This window comes from Haliaeetus albicilla, chromosome 8, assembly GCF_947461875.1.
Source record: "Haliaeetus albicilla chromosome 8, bHalAlb1.1, whole genome shotgun sequence".
NCBI lineage: Eukaryota > Metazoa > Chordata > Aves > Accipitriformes > Accipitridae > Haliaeetus > Haliaeetus albicilla.
The window spans coordinates 17,390,962-17,409,265 of record NC_091490.1 but is presented as its reverse complement, the minus strand read 5'-3'; the positions used below and the strand labels follow the sequence as shown (position 1 = coordinate 17,409,265).

The following is an 18,304-nucleotide window of genomic DNA, read 5'->3' as shown; positions in this document are numbered from 1 at the left end:
AAACAAAAATCACTTGGATATGTTTATTCTTAAGCTTTCTTATATATGTCAAGATCTGGATAATCACTACACTGTGACAAATGGAACTATTGGGGGTTTTTTTAGTTGTTTTTATTTTCTGCTCTATGCTATATTTTTGGAGATTTATCTCCCAATCCAAGTTAGCCATATGTATTTTTATGCCTGTATTTTGCTTGGGAAAAAAAAAAAAAAAAGGAGAATGCAAAATTCTTATACAGAATAGAACACTGATATAGCAAGCATGCTGATGACTAATATATAGACTAGATGCTTGAAACTGGTACTTCATACTTTCCCTATTCAACTATTCCGTAAAATGAAACCAACCCTTGACTGACAAAAAATACAAAAATGTCAAATTAAAAGAATTTTTCAAGTTTCAGACATGTAATATTCTGCTGCTTATACTGGTGGTCTATAATTATGCAGCATAGATATAGCATACTTATGCAAATGAAACTTATGCTAAGGGATCAATTTCTCCATCCTTGAAGTGCAGAGACCCAGTGGAATATCTAATGACACCAAAATCAGAACTTCCTCCGAGTGGAAAAAATTTTGCCAGTAAAAAAATTAAATAGCTCTCATGTATATTTGAAAGAATGAGTTAAAGACACTAGGCTTCTGACGTCAATGTGAAAATACTCAATCACTCTTCCTTCTCTCACAAGGAGAGTCCATTGTCAATATCTGTTTTGGAAGCAGCCATTATGCATCAGCTTGCAATGCTCTTCCCAGCACTGAATGAATTTAAAGATTACTCAGGCCCTTCAAAGGTTCACAACAGTGAATTGCTAGTTCATCTCCTTTCAGAAGGAACCTGGACTATCAAAACATTGCAGTTCCTCCTCAAAACAAAATCTTCACATTACACACCATCATATTCTCATTACACAACTTCAGCTACTATGTACACTTCATAAACCAGACAAACTCTCTGTAAAATCAAAACCAGTAATTGTCTTTACAAGGCTGGTCATTAAACTTGTGCTATACTACCAGAGTGCCTGCTTCTATCAAAGCATTTGTAGTAAAGGTGATGGCAGATGTCACACGCTTTTGTTTGGCTTTCCTAAAATTCCAGATGTCAGTGCAATATTTGTCAGCTCTTTTGGACTCTCAATTCTTGTACAGAAGAGCTCAGATAGACACAGTAGAGGCTGGGAAGCACCATTCCATACCAAGAATGAGGAATGGGCCATGTATCTGCTCCTCCTCGGCCCTATCTCCATCTTAGCCTCTTACCACAAACCTTTCTCCATTGGTGGCTTAAGCCAGTATGGTAAACCATAAACAAGCGATATAACTTTCAAGGAAGATGCAGCAGAGAGCTGAGGGAAACTGAGGACAGATGCACTTTTTCAACAGCCGCATCAAAATACAGCAAAATTCATCTACCAGGACCAAAGAATGATCCTCAATTTGATCCTCTTACAATTTTAGCTTCATCTGGGAAGCACCACTAGGGATGAAGTTCTGAGAGAAAGGCATTCTGTCAAAACTGCCTGGCGCTAAGGAAAGGTCATAGTCATTCAGACAAAAAATAAACAACTTTGGGATGGCAAATGCCAGAGCACTATTTGTTTTGCATAAAGGCAATCAAGAGAAAATTTGACGTTTTCTCAGCAAATCCATGGGCTCTAATCAAACAATTCACAACAATAAAGTCACCATATATAAATGAATATTATCAAGAAAGTAAGTTGTCTTTGTTTTGCTATTACCAGTATTAGTTCCTCTTTTTTCCTGCTGTTGTCCTACAGCTGTACACACAGACATGCTATTTTTCCAAATGAAAACAAGTTGTGTGAGCTTACTGCAGAGTAAAAGGTGCAGCCTGAAGCTCTATGTTTTAACGCTGATAATGGATGATTTATCTCAGTGAAAAGCTGATAGAAAACAGTGATTTCTACCTGTGAGAACCAAGATCAGGGACAGAATTGCTTAATACGGTTTGCAGATGATTTTTATGACAATTAAACACTAGGAGACAGTTAGACTACTACATTAACTGATACCTGATTCTAGTCATATTGGAACTGCACTGAAATTTCAAGGCAGGCCCAAAAGAACCATTACGAGCACAACTGGTGCTAACAGATGAAAGATGCTGTCACAGAAGCGCTAACAACACAAGCCTGTGCTTCAAATAACTGGCTAAACACTTTCAGGAATGCAACAGATTACACAGTACATTTGTACTGCTGATCACTTCCCTCATAATCTGATTCTTACAATATGCCTGAAAGTATACAAGTCCCTGTAGCCTTGCTCTGTTCTCCACTGAAAAATAAGAAAAGCGCATTTTAGCCATTTCTGAAAGATGGGGCAGGGGGGAGGGGGGGCAATGCATAGTAGATGTATAGTATGCTTTGCTCTTTTTTAAACAAACAACAGTACTGAAGAAAGCAAAGTAGCAAAATGGTCTTTTTTTTTTTTTTTTTTAGTCTCACCTCTTTTTCCTATATTCTCATCCCTCACGTTTTTCACCTTTCCATTTTACTTCCCTGTGCACTGCCACATCATCTTTTGGCCAGAAAAATCCATTCTCACAGTGGGAGCCAACACACATTTCTCTTACCTCAAAACTTGCCCCGCAGCAGAAGCTTCTTTTCCCCCTGATTCCAGAAAGGTGAATGCTAACTTTTGGACCGTCAATTAATGAAACAATGAAATACATGACACTCTTGGAATAGGAAGAAAAAAACGGACACCCTCCCCCCCAAAAAAACAAAGGCAAAAAAATTTTAAAAATTACATAGGCAAAACATGTTGCCTGTGACTGCCTTTTTTCCCCCCAACTAAAATGTCACACATCATTTTTTATATACAATATTATTACCAGGAACAAAAGAAGCAAACAAATGACAACAGGCAATACCTTGTTTAAAAATAACTATTTCTAACTCTCTATTTCTGTGTTTCTCTTAACTTTAAGCTGATTAGATTTCCACTTTAACATTAGAGAAAGGAGAAAAAGAAAAGAAAAACAAGACTGCTTCCTTTAGACTCTGAGACAAAAATCTTTAAAGATGTTTATAAGCACTTGTTATTCTCTGTTTCCAAAGACGAAGCGGTACCAAACTAGCAGAAAACAATTATCACTCCATGAATAGCTAAAAATGGGAAGTGATCATCTAAATTAAAAAGGTTGAGAAAGATTAAGGAACGTTCAGATAAGATTTATGTCTAGAGAGCAAGCAGTAGGAATGAATTATAAAATACCAATCTATAAAACATCTTAGAAGAACATTTAATATAGAGCTTGTAGAAGGGATAGTTAATATTGGTTTTCACTATGACAGCAACTTGTAGTTTAAACTAGTTGTTAAATTTGTGTTAGACATGCACACACTAAAGATTAAATGTAAGTCCTGCCCTTTTCCAAATGCTAAGAACAAGTGCTTGATTAACATTATGTAAATGTATTCCTATTTTGATCATGACCAAGCAGAAAATGTTCATTAAGATGCAAACACAATATGCTGAGAAAGTGTCAGTCCACTTCTTTTGCAAATTATTCATTAGGAGTCAGGCACTACATTAACACAATTAAATTTCTACGACAATAAATACACATAGATCTGAAGCTTAATGCAGGATGAAATGATGGGAACACTCACATTTTGAGACCAACTTTAATATACTGCTACATAAAGTTTCACGACTGGTGATGGTCTGATTTACATTTTGTGAAACAGCACATTAGATGGAATTTTTTGGCTCTTCCCCAGGAGTGCTATTAATCAAAAGTTGGTAAAACATATTTCGATAAAAACTGCTGCATATTTACAATTTTTATACATTAAACAATAAAACTACTACTGCTACAGTTACAGTTTTAGTCTGATCTTTACACTGCACTGGAAAAATAGAAATCAAAATTAGGGAATAAACTTGTAAAGATTATATAGACAATGTGTTTTTTCATAGCTTTAAATGAACATTAAAAGAAGAGAACAAATGCCAGTCACTGAACGGGTGTTTCAAAGTAACAGAAAAATTAATACAGTTTCTGGTTTGAAGTTTTTTCTTGTAAAAATCTTCATGTGTGATCAGAGGAGCCATTTACCACGTCAAAGGAATCTACACATATGCTTTTGGAAGCAGCTCCACAAGGATGGCACTAAGTTTTCATGTTTGGCTGAGCCTTGTATCGACTCCATGTACAGAAGTGATTCCTACCCTGCTCCTTCCTCCAGCTACCCTTCCAGATGCCACAACTGGGAGAGTAGGTAGAGGGAATGTACCTGCCAAGAATGTTACTGCTTGCAAAACTAATTCCCATCTGACTTTCTGATACCTCACAGTGCCTGACTGCCCAACTCTGTTCCTAAAAACGTCTCTCCAAATCTACAGTGATCCCCCACCCACCCCTTTGGCGTACCACAAAGGGCTGGAATGTTGCAACAAAGCTGCTCTTTCCTCCCCGGAATCTGCTTTCATTTCTTCTCTTTCACTTCTGGTGAGAGGGAAACAACCCACCACAGTGCAATTACCAAATTTAGAAAAGAGTGCAACTATTTACTAAACGAATATTGGCCTCAAAGCTTAAATTCCTAGCAAGGAGAATGTTTTTAATGTTGAACAGGGACTGTTTCATAGAAGTAGTGAGAAAGAATAACACAGCTGATGCTAAGAAAATCTAATCGCAGTTACCTATAGCTATTTGATTCCAAGCTTGTATATTCCTAAAATGAAGGATCTTCTGTATAAAAGATTTTTAAAAGTAGAGGGGAAAAAAAGGAAATATTCCTAAAAAGAACCTAACTAGTATACAGTGGTCCTTAACTTGACCATTGCGTCTAGAGCGTTTTAGTGCAGGGTGGTGCTTTCTTCTATCTTGGGAGTTTCTGAAGGGACCATGGTGATCATATCTGCCATGAAATCTGCATGCCTCTAGAATTTATGGATTTAATCTCCCCAAACTCCTTTGAGATTGGAAGATGCATCTTTCCATTTTATAAACATTTTATAAACAAGGATGCGTAGTGCAAAGAAGCCATTTGCGCATGCGCACACTCACACACCAGAATTTAAAGCCAGACTGCATAAATCCTGGGCTCAGACCTTAATTGTAGTATCAGTTTGACTTGTCATAGTTCTCTCTAGACCTGAATGATCCGAAAGAGCAACTGGTATTTTAGGAAGGATGTCTTGAAATCTTATTCAAGTTTGCTTCCCAGAAGAAAAACTTCAGCTGCACACCAGAATGCACATTTTATTCTCTACTTCTTCACCAAAATGTTTTGTCAAATAGCCACATAGAGTTTATTTTGCTGCGGTATCATCTTATGCCCTATTTTGCTACTAATGCAGTTCTCTAATATGCACAAAATTACCTGTTCGGGCACTTGACACTGAAGTAGCTGGATTAAAAGGACATATTGTGCTAGGTTGGAATCTTGCATATTGCAGAGAGTCATGATAGCAAGGTAGCTGACACTCAGTGCAGATAATTCAATTACATTATTGCATGAAGTGCAATATCTTATCAAAATCAGTTAAGTCACTGGTGTCCTTTGAGGATAACAATAAACATCACAGAACTATCAGAAAAAAAATTCTGTCATCAAAAGTTTACCCTTCCCTACTTATTCCTCTGGTGTACTTCAAATTAGACAAAATTATACACTTGAGGAAAAAAAAACAACCAACAGGTGAGCAAGTGTTCAGTCCCTGAAGTGTCCGGTCTGACAAGAAGTGACACTTTCCAAACTAATTACCGTTTCAGAGAATTGTGCTTAGTTAAACTTAACTATGCTAATTAGGCCCCCTGAGACGAAAAGGATAGCTGGCTTTCAAAGAGTTTATCAGCATGGGACCAAGTTGCTAGTACCTGTATAAAGAGACAAAGATTGCTGCATACTTGTTAGTGAAGGGTTAGCAGGGTGGGGGGGATAAAAATCGGTGTCCCTATCAAGTACAAGGTTAATTCAACCAAATTTTAATTTTAGTTATCAGACTTATTTTACCTAGACACCTTGTAGTTTTCCCTGAGAATAAGGCCCAAAATATCAGTGGTATGGTACTACATTGCAGTTAGATGTTTATCCATCAATTATTTGAGAATTTGTCCTCGTATTTTAGTTCCACCAACAGGGTTTCCATGTGGACAGAGTATCAGACTAAATAAAATACACAGTTGAGATTGTACACACACAAAATTCATGTACTTTGATGTATTCTTTCGGAGTGTCCCTTGAGAATTGCAAGCTTTACAGTTACTGCTCTTGCAAGGTCTGGTACCATGGGATGTTTGTTGCTCTTTATCAGTAATGATTTAGTAGAGTGGTCGAGCTGTTTGAAAGCTAGGTGAAAGAAGTTCTGGCAGATTCATTCAAGATACGTGTTCCCCCTCCCCCCCAGTAAAAGTAGTAAATGTGTAATGATTTTTTGAAGAGATTATTAATTAGGGAGTTATGTGCCTATTAGAGATGAATATTTGGGAAAAGGGCATCTTTATCTTTGATAGTAAATTTGTACACAATATTTATTTAGCTTGTTAAAAAAGGGAGCTTTTTCTCCCTAAAAGAAGTCTTTGTTAAGTGAAAGTCATGCCAAAATTGCAAAGGAGAATGTCAGTAACGTTAGCCTCAAAAATAGATGCAGTGCTACAGAAGAACCTGGCTATATTCCTCAGCTTGCTTTGTGGGTGGCAGCTAGGTTTGCAGAGGTAGGTTTGCTGGCCTTTCTAAGCATCCCACTTGTTAGACTGAGCTCATTATTGTTTGTTTGGGTTTTTTTTCTCCACTTTGATACTCAATGTTAAAATTGATCTTAAAAATACTTCAACCACTTCTTTGTGCTTTTGGAGATGAAAACAATTTTTTGCATCTTGCAGTTTCTATGGCCAATATTATTATCTGTCCTTTCTATCACATATACATTGTGATTTTTTTTCTTGGAGACATTGAGTAAACTCATATTCTAAACAGTAAGCATTAGATTCATTAAAAAAAAAACTTACATACCATTGTACATTCACCCTTCACAGAATTAAAAAACTGAGTTCAGAGCTTTAATAAAAATTTTAAAACATCTCATGTTGACCACAGTTTATCATCAATCAGTACGTTTCACTTGCTGGCTAGAATAAGAAACTATCAATCCATAACCTAATCTATCCAATGAATTATACAATATTAACTAATCAGGAGTTTTAGAAAATGAAATCAGAGAAGTTTAAGGTTCTGGCAATACATGCTCTCTCTCAAACTATGTGTTTTGTCATTCAAGATACTCCAAAGCCTAGTGATAGAACTCAGTAAAACAACCCATTCCACCTGTTCCCAGCTTCCACATTCACTTCAATGCCTGAAGAGCTGTATAACTCTCATAGCTCCCTCAAACAATTACTGCTCCACTGCTTTGAAACTACATGCCCCCGAAGTGGATTTTTCTCTTAAGATCCCAGTATTTAGAGGAATGTGGAAATTTATGATAGGTTTCCCTGTTTTCGGGTTTTTCTACAATCCTGATAAGAAACATTTACAAATATGAATCAATAGTCCCACAGCAGACCCAATCAATGAGATCAAGAACTATAATACCTGAGAATTACCTTCTATACCTGGCAGTCTGCACATAACCCATTTATTGTTTAAAACAAATACAGCCTTACTGTAATGGATGCCATCAATCAGCACGCAGCCTCTATCTATGCAAATCAGCCCCAGTTGACTTCTAAATATTATAGACGTATTATTTACATTAATTTTTTTAATTAAGGATTTAGTAGTATTTATAATGCACTGTACCAACAAACCAGCACAACTAGTATAGTTGGAAATACCGCTATAAACTGTACTGAATTTTTCTGGCAGCAAAAAGAAGCTGAGCTGGTAATGTCAATGTAAAAACCAGGCCTTAATTCACCACTATTCTCAGGAGAAAATACTGTTATGACTAGTTTGCTGTACATTTTAAAGTAACAGAAGATACCCCAAGGAAAACAGCAAGCATTTTAGTGCAGCCCTATTGATGCACTGAAGAGCCTGTCAATGTCTTCTGGAATTTCATTAAAATTTATAGTAAAACAAAAGGTCTCCTCATCTCATTTTGTGCAAGAAAGATAGCCACATAATTTAACTTTATAATCCAAAACTCTATTAAGAATTTAAGTATTACTCCATACCAAATATGATCTGAATGTTCTTATTCATCTCTTTTTCCCTCATGTAAATGGAAACAAGGGTAAACATTTCCATTTATATTCTATAATACATTTTAAAAGGACTTTAATTTTTTTTCACTTTTCCTGGGCAAATCAATTGTGAATGTGTCAGCAGGAAAAGCTGACATTCTAACTCTTAAATTGAAAGGAATTCTAGATTTTATATGTCACAGAAAAAAATGAGAGAAAGTTGCAATAGGAGTCAGGGGTAATAGGCTGCTCATCTATCTGCAGCAAATATCGAGAGTATCTGTTTCATAAATACATTCAAACCCAAGCACTTAGTCACTGACCAAGCAGTTCCCTACGACACATTTCCTGTTCACCATTGCAATAAAATGGTATTTATAGCCATAAATTGGAATTGTTTCTCTCTTCCTTATTTTCTATTATGGTTTTTTTTTTCCAGAGATAACTTCAATGATTTCTTTCAAGAGTTGTTTTGTTTCCCTTGGGTCATATGCTTTTTACCAATAGATGCATCAGAGATGTTCCTGTGTTACAAAATGGGATGGGGGACTTTTTTCAAAATACTTTCCCTGGAGACCAAGGGAATCAGTTCACATGATATTAAAAACAATAGTCAGTAATGTGATATCTAAAGGAAATGCAAAGAAATAATTAAAAAAATTTAGCAAGCTTCCTCCAAGGGAAGTAAAGTGTCCTGAGGTTATAGAGACATTCCCATTACTAATATATTAAAGGTGAAGATTAAAACAAAAGCATTGACATACAAACGCAGACACTATTTGCATCAGGCTACTTCCAGAATTTTTGTATCTTTATTCTTGTAACCAAATGTTGAGGGTCATTCTTTGCTATTGGTACACTAAATCAGATGAAAACTGAGTAACACTTGATTGCAAGTACAGAGGAAAACTTGAGTTAAGTAAAGTATGCATTAGAACATCTTCAGGATCACTAGCACCAGTAATGAATAACAAAATACATTTACTACCCAGATGAACATACAGCACTCAGCAGCATACTTTTACAGGTCAATGGCTTTTCTATAGAGCTAGTGCTGAGAAATATTTCTAAAGTACCTTCTCAAATACGCTTGTCTAAGTCTATATGTCCAACTGCACAAATAAGCTGTCAGGCCATAAATAAAGCAGACTATTTGGCAAGCTATGTATTTATTTCCTCATACACTGTTTATACTGTTGCATTGCCTTTTAAAGCGCTACATCTGTAAAGGTATTTCAGGTTATGTATGTAAAGAAGTACTATTGAAAGTACCAACAGTTAAAATGGCTGTTTTCTTCTTCTAATAGCAGTCACAGTTTTCATAGACCTTATGAAGTTTTAAACCCTGAAAAAAGAGTGATGCTTGGTTTGAGGGTCTTGGGGGGGGGGGGGGGGGCAGGGAGTGGGGCGGGGGAGTGAGGGTGATATCAAGTGTGCATAAAGAATCCATGAATACCATTTCCAGCAGCTGCAAATGACAGATACAATCCCTGTACTCTTCTATTTTTACTGCTGTAAAACTGAAGCCTTATTTATTAATAAGTGCAGAACTTCAAATATTTTCAGAGGCTTAAAAATAGTACAATTCTAATCATAAGTATCTGCAAGAGACACTACCAGTTGCACAATGCAAAAAACAAGAACTAAAGGAAAATCTGTTCAAGCTAGAAGAATGTAAGATGGAAAGGATCTCAGCAAGCAAGGAGGCTAAAAAAAATTACTAATCCACATAGACAGCTCAGATCAATGTATCAAGCCTTGGAAACAGCAAGATTCAGGCTCTCATGAAAACCAGAATGGTCTTAATTGAGCAGGCTGCTAGTGCGTCCACATATATATCAATATATGCCCCATAAAGTCAGTCTTTGGGTATATGAAATGTCAGATAATCAAATACTAAGCAATTCCAAGAGTAAACTTGTAAATAATGCAAAATACAGAGCATGTTAGGCTAGCAAGCCCAATTACAAGCAGTTTCACTTGGAAATGCTGATTAGAGCAAAATGTCAGGCATAAAGTATGTAAAGAAAATGTGTGCTATAGTAATCAAGTCTAAAGATGACAAAGACGGATGCCTGCAGTTCTGTTCAAATCCTCAAAGAAAAGCTGCAATCACTTGGCCAGCTGGAGACAAATATATTTTCCTGGCTAACCAGGCTATCCAAAGAACAAGCAGTAAATCTCTTGCAACTCAGACTGCAGTTCACCTTCACAACTGAAGGCCTTATGCCTTCAAATCAAATTTCATTTATCAATCCAGCTAATTTCTAAAACCACTGCACCTTCTGCCCAACACCATCATTGTTTTTAGCGAAACTAAAGTGCATGTTAGCTAGCCTTCTGTCTCCCTATCTTTTTTAGATACTGGGAAGACAAAGAATGTTCAATGAATAGATGGAGAAGAAAGTAATAGTAGAGCATCTCAAGACTTCCCAAGGAACAGTTACCACAGAAGACACAGATATCTGTGATAATGCAGAGAAATGCATAAAACTATTCCATAAATGATGAAATAGGGACTATGGTATAACCTACATCTAATGATGAAGTGAAACATAGTAGAACAATTAAAGACTCTTTCCTGCTTCCTGAACTGCAATCTTCCATCTTTTATGAAGTCTTGATTCCAGTGACTTCCAACATGTCAATTTAAGACAAAGGAAAAATAGAAATAAACATCAATCCTTGCTACTTTTCTGTCTCCTTTACCTACCATTCTTTACTCTTCGTCAGAACTCCTATACAATGGGATGAAACACACCTTCACCATACTTTCATAAATAGTTTAATTGTACACAGTGGTGAGGGGGAATCTAATCTTACATAGACTAAGTTACTTTTGGGGTATATTTTTTCACCTTCTCCTGCTACCCCTACTGTGAGATCACCTTTGTAATTTCCTCTTCCAATGTCCAGCAGCAATACTTCAGAAGCTAGCTTCTCTCTATGCCAAAGTATCTAGTTTTAGAGAAATAAAGGAGATAAACAGAACACTCCCACACCAATATACAGATATTTAAGCAATATCCACATTCTCCACTGCTGTTTCTGCCCTTATCCCTCTCAGTACCACTTTTGCTACATGGTAAACCAAGTCTCTGATTCAGTTTACCGCTGTATCCCACAAAGATTATACAGCGTTTGGAACAAGCAGCAAAGGAAGGAGCAGTGGGGTATGCCTAAGTCAGCATTGCTGCCAGAAATAATGCATGTCAAAGTACATCCCTAAGACATCCAGAACATTGAGGAATGAATAAATAATATGCCTGGATTCTAGACTGCCTTTCAGAAAAGCAACATGCTGCTGAAAGCCTCTTTGCCCTCATTGTAATATTTAATATACCCTATGTGATACCTGAAAACAGAATATAACAACAGTTGTCTTAAAAAAAGCTAATTTAAAAAAAAAACCCAAACAAACCAAAAAATGAAAACCACATGATTTTCCAACAAGGTAATCTACATTTCAGTGTAATATGACTCAGCTTTCAGGAAAAAGCCTTTCCAAAAACTATTTCATGACCTAAGCGACAAACATTTTAATAGAAAAGTAAGCAAACTTGTGTATTTCAGAATTTTGTAGCATTACTTCCTGAAATTAGAAATTCTAAACCAGTAACATATAGCTAAAGCAATCTTGCAAGCTACAGTTACTTATCCTAATAGAAAAAAAGCTCTGCTCAGTGTTCCAGAAAGGGAGGAGAGCCCAGTTAGACAGCACATTCACAAACAACATGCCCCAGGAGTTTAATTCTTGGACCTCTGCATGTAAATGAGATAAACATCTAATCCTGTACTGGTTGAAGACACTGCTAATAGCTCAGTTTCCAGTTCAACAAGATAATTAAGCACATGAGTGAGTATTTCCACTCACTTGTACAGGACTAGTCACATTTAAAATGATTTGTTATCAGAAATTTTAGTTTTCTGGGCCTTTCTTTTTCATTTGCTTAGGGGGCACTTTTTTTTTTTTATTCTTGTATGATAGAGATATTCATATACCCTGTGCATCAAAGAAGTGTTCATAATAACACCAAAAAAAATTTTAAGCCATCTCTATGAATACACTGTATAATAGTTAAACACTTTGCTTGTAAAATCAGTGTCATTTTGTCCATCACTACCAAAGCAGATGGATGTTTGATGTGTTTGTTCAAAACAAACAAAACCATCAATTGCTGTCATAAAAATCACTTATGTAAAGAGCAAGGCCAAAATTCACAAACATAAAACTCAGAAGTGCTATGCCTTTGTCTATTAAATATGGAGGCCAGCACCTACTGACTCACTGAAGTGAAAACAATTCTAGACTTGAGAAATCACGTAACTTAACTCCTATCTAATTAAGGAAATCATCAAGTTATACCTGCACAATCCTAATACGCAAGCACTTATTTCTATAGAAATCTCTTAGGGTTGTTTTCCTCAGGTCATAGACTGATGTTGACCTAAAAAAACCCTGCACCTTACAATTCTTGACTGCTGACCTCTATCAGCCGTTACTCACTTCCTTTCCTCTGGAAAAATCGTGTTTAAGGATTACGTGGGCACTCCTAAAACAACCTCAGGCAAGGTCAGGTGAGTTATCTCGTATCAGCAAAACAGGGAGGGCAGCAGCAGTATGTTCTATAAAGCACAGCTAGATCCAGAGAAGGACCTCTGTCCCAGGCCTTACACATCTTCTCCTGTTTAGTTTTACGGTGCAAAACGTCCTGGCTAGGAGTCTCAGTACTGATAAAGAGAGTTTGAAAGGTTGTCAAAGTGCATGAAAAGAAGCAATGTGTATCCTTGCTTAAAGAAGGGTGCATGTTTTCAGTACTCATCCATTCCTTCTGAGTGTCGCTATTGATTGTATGTATTTAGCCACTACCTTTCTCAGGGCTGAGCTTACATTCCCCCTTTTCTAAATCAGATCTATAAAGCTATGACTGCCTTGTGATTTAGTCTATATTCCAGGAGACTTTATATTCTACTTTTAATGGTGGAGCTTCTCAGTGACACCTGCTGACACACACAAAGCCCTGGACTCTTACCCTGTGTGAAAACACTGAAAATTTAAAATAGCAGTACAGTTTAAAGTGAATAGCATCTGGTTAATTTATATGCATAAGGCACTTGTGAGTACCACATACCTATATACCTCCTATTGCTTCCTCTCCTCCGCCTCCACATCATTACACCCCATTGAAATACAAAAACCCTTTTCATGACAGGGCTCTAGCTCTTTCGACTAGTTGCCCACATAAGAACTTCTATCCCTGTTTCAGTAACTGTAACTAGAATACACGCTCTATCCTATAAAAACACACCACAAAGTCCTAAATACAGTACAGTGTGTATGAATTAACATTATAGTCTGTGATACTCCACATGTTGCTTACCACTGAGTCATGTCATGCACAATTAAGAAAATTACATTAAGCTTTAAAATAGACTTGCAAAATCTACCTGACAAGTGCCTTTATGTTATACTAACACTCCCAATATTTAAGCTATTTTCTTGTATTTATTCTGTATTAAATAGGAAATAGTTTCAAACTCCTTTTCTTTTGTCACCTTTTTTTGCTCACAAAGACTTGTTATATCTCTAGCTACTGTAAAGGAATGTTACAAATGTTAAATAATCAAACTAATACTAATGGAAAAAAAGGTTTACGTTAAGGAATTGTTTTCCATATTATTCTGGTTTAAATCTAGACTATACAGAATCAAGACACTTAAACCATGAGAAGCAGATCTAACCTCCATGAAAACACCTGTGCAATCTGAAAAGGTCATTAGGGAAATACATTCTGAAGTGAATCAAGTTAAAAAGCTACTTCTTACTATATCTAAAGTAAAAAAGCCAACCAAAACTAACTGAACAAATCACAGTAAGCAAGAAACTGTTTCATATTCACCAGAACTCCCATTTACTAAATTGCATCGAGGGAGAAAATATAATCACAGTGAATTGATTATGCAATTATGATATGATTATGTTGCGTTTTCCCTCTTGGTACAATTTGGTAAATGTATGTTTATGCAAATGTTAAGCAATATTCCACAGGTAATGGAGTGACACTTTTTTTTTTATATCTTTAGTGGAAGTATCACCAAAAAAACAGGAGTCATGAGTGCATATTTTAATGCCTTATTATAGCAGATTATTTCAAATATACATGACTGTGAGAAGGGATAAACTGTCTAGATCATTACTATTACACCTTAGTAAATTCTTGCTTGTTTTAATTTATGTGTATAGTACGTATTTTAAAAAGCTGAAATTCACAAGTCTGCTCTAAACTTAATAGTCAGAAATGTAACAACAAAGGAAGACCACAAAAGTGGAGGTAAGAGGATGAGTTGGTTTTTGTTTTGGGTTTGTTTTGTTTTGTTTTTTTACTATTAAGAAACACACAAAGATGTTTTTGTTAATAAGTCTGTCTGGTCTGCAGGCAGACTTAAATGCCTATTTTCCTCACCTCTCTGCTTCTAAAAGCACAGATTTGTGAAGTCCTAAAACAGAAATAAAAGAGATCTATAACTCTAAGCCAGACACCATAGAATAGTATGAAATACAGTAAAGTATTTTCAAAGATCTGAAAAGTACACTTCACATTTTCAATTTCTGTTCTTAAAAGAAAAGGGAAAATAATCTGGCAGAGAGTTTTCAGGGTAACTGTTTTGTGCTATCCTCCTTTCCAAATACCATTAATAAATATTTGTTCTTTGCTTACAAGTCTGTCTTTCCTGTACTAATTAAAACCACTTTCAAGACTAGTCAGGGAATGCTTAAACACTTTTCAGCTGAATTGTGATCATCTTCACCTCACCCTTTTCATCTATTTCTTCCTTGGACAATCCTTATTTAAACTGATACAACATAATACCAGAGCTATGAAGCATTTAAGTTTTTTATAAAGGAGATTCTAAGTCATAGCACAATGTGTTCTTAAGTGATCCTAACATAACACATAGAACCGTTAGTTACAATGGTTTAACTAGTAGTTTGAGTCTTTGCCCAGAAAGTTGGAAGCTTCATTCAATGTCCTCCACCAGGATATAAGCTCAGATGGGCTAAAGGTACAGTCAAGTTAGTGCATTATTTAGGTGGTGATCACTACTAAAAAACAACTCACAAAGCATAAAGTTGATCTTGATCGACCCAAACAATTATTAGAAACCTCACAACTTGTCACTGCAATAAATATTTCATTATTCAAGCTTAGCTAGAGGAAGCCCCAGGCTAATCTTGCCAATATCAAATTGCTATTTAAAACCAGCATTAGATCATATAAGTATTCTAAGATACTTCAAAGTATCTGTCCCACGCAGACTTCCAAATTCCAAAATACAACTGGCAGGCTTATACCGATTGTACCAGACAATAACAAAGCAGTTAACCTACGTCCATACAAAGAATTCTATTTAGCAAAAAGCCAAAGATTACATTCTTTTTTTTTTTTTCTCCCCGCCAACTTGCATCAACATGTAGCATTCACTATTTAAGTCTGTGTTTTAGTAATTTATTTTTCAATGATTCACCTAACCTTGACTTGGTTTAAAAGTAATGAATCACATTATCACCAGATTTCTGCTCAGGACTGAAGCTTGATGGACTTTATTGAAAGTGCTCTTGTAAATATAAAGTCCTACACCATAAAAAAAAATTCTGTTCCTAGTAGTAAACTACCAAGCACCATGATTCCACTGTACAATGTGCTGGTTGGCAGAATTATGTCTACCAGCAACTTGCTGTGTAAATATCAGTTCTAAATAAAATTTTAAGTTGCAAATACTTACCTACCCAACAAATATATTTGTATTACAATTTAAAACTACGGAAGAGAAAGCTTTTGTATTCTACTTATCTTTCAGTTTATAACGTAGAAGACAAGTTTGGAATCCAGACATCATGCACTTTCAAACCTCTAACAAGCAAAAATATAGCTGATTTAAATATTTTGGCCAGACTTCACTAACGCTGATTAGAAAGATATGGATTCTGAATTGTAAAATAATTCCTCATGTGTTTAGTAACACCCTGAATGAGGATGTGCGAGGTTTAAGAGCCATTCTCATTTACATTCTCCACCAGGCAAAAATCACTCTTTAGGAAATGCCTGAAAGCAACTGTAATTGAACACTAGAGTTATTAAACAGTTGTATTTCCATAATTAAAAAAAACAAAACAAAAATAATAAGAGGCTATGGAAGCCTTAAAGGTACAAAGGGGCATGGGATACATAAAGAAAAATTTTCTCAAGGGAGAAAATCTGATATGCCAGAGTACTGGTTTGTTAAGAAAGACCTCAGGAAAGGGAAAATGCTGCATGTACAGAACTTCGGAGATAGAAGGCTCAACCCAATACAGTAACTCAAGCCCATCTATGCTTTCAGTACTCAAATATAATGCTAACAGTCTTGTCAATGGCAATTAATTCTCTCTCATCAACCCTCCTCACTTGTGAATTAGGCTGGGTAAGATAGGATTTCTCTTGCTAATCAATGTTTAACCATTTTAACAGAGACACTGGAATTCTATGTTTAAAGATTACTTTAAAAGGAAGTTTATCAATTATATATGCTTTGCTAAAACAAAAGATCATAAGCTATTCTCAAAAGACTTTTGATCTATAAAACAGAGCCTGGGAAACCAGTCATGAAAAGTCCATTTTGTAATCTAGCAAAATGTAATGACTTTTTGCCCTTAAATGAAAACAACAGAAAAAATTACACTCTTCTATACAAGTATCTGCAGAATCGTGACAGATGACAGAGCCTGCACAATCTAAAACCCTACATTGCTCAGAAAATCTGCAACATTGCTGTGATGCGGTCTCATATACTTTACAGAAATTGAGGAACATCACCTGGGCTTGGAGGTAAAGAAAAATTGAAGTGAAAGGTCATATTTTCCAGTGTACTGGTTCTGAAAATGGTATTTAAGAATTTTGTTTCAGTGACATCCGTGTTCAGTCTGCGATACCTCTGTAGCGCTTAAGGAATCAGAATAAAAATGTTTCATTTGGGTGGCACTTTTTCCAAGAATGCCATCTACAAATTCAATTTCAAAACCTGATGCATGAGCCAAGACTTCAATGACAGAAGTTAAAGCATATTCAGTTATTTCAAGTGATAACAAAAAAATTTAACCGTAAAACCATTTGTCAGGAAATACAGCTCCATTTCAAAGCATGTCCCCAAAAATCAATGTCACTTAAAAAGCCAACTTAGAACTTCTATTGCAATCTTCGTCTATACCATACTAAATCAAGAGGGTACCCTCACTGGTAACACAAAGCACTGACTTAAGGAGAATGGGGATATGTGGCATCGTCCAAAAATCTTTTCCAAATTGTAGAAAGCAGGGGAGAATCTGTTGCTAGGCATTTGCTAATACTTTTAATGGTTTTCCTGTTATTAATAGAGCTTTATTCATATTGTATTTGGAAATTTCTGACCAGTGAATCCAGTCAGACACTTCACATGCCCATGCCCTGACTGTGAAGCCTTTCTCTACACTCACCCCCAATTCCCTCAAAGAAGTAGGTAGTGATAAAATTGCCTGAATGTATCTGAGCAATCCAAAGACCAATGCGCATGTACTATGCTGTTTCTTCTGCCAAGAGACTCTGCTTCTGGTCTAGCCTAGAGTTCATGTCAAACCTTGAGGGATATCAGTGTAAACGGGTCCTCAAGCTGGCATAAAGCCCCTTCCACCATCTTTGCCAAGGAGCACTACCTTTGGCAGATGGTAAGGTCAGGCCCATGAGGCAGAGAATCACTTAAACCAAGATAGCAAAATCCATCTGGGAATATGAATCAGAGCTCTTTTATGATGGAGGGGCACCGGTTTTCTAAACACTTAGCTTCCATCTACTGTACTAACATTGACTGCCAACCACCACCAGCCCAGCTCTCACATGGATTTATAACAGCACATTTGGAAAGGCTAACTCGTATTACCAGGGGATTAAATTTTCTTGAATTAGTATTCCAGAAATATGATGATCAAACTCGATTCCTGCCACTGAGATACATTAATATAGAGGAGCCAGAGCAGAAAAAAGGAACAATTCTATTATTATACAGGCTGTCCCAGTAGAAAAGGTTTGAACTCTTCAAATCAAAGTAATGTCAACCAGTTACAGT

General features: G+C 36.2%; 1 protein-coding gene across 1 annotated transcript in view; it reads right to left on the bottom strand.

Moving 5' to 3' along the window:
• HS2ST1 (heparan sulfate 2-O-sulfotransferase 1) overlaps window positions 1–18,304 on the bottom strand; it is an 83,431-nt gene that overhangs the window by 41,560 nt on the left and 23,567 nt on the right. The gene's annotated exons all lie outside the window — the stretch shown is intronic.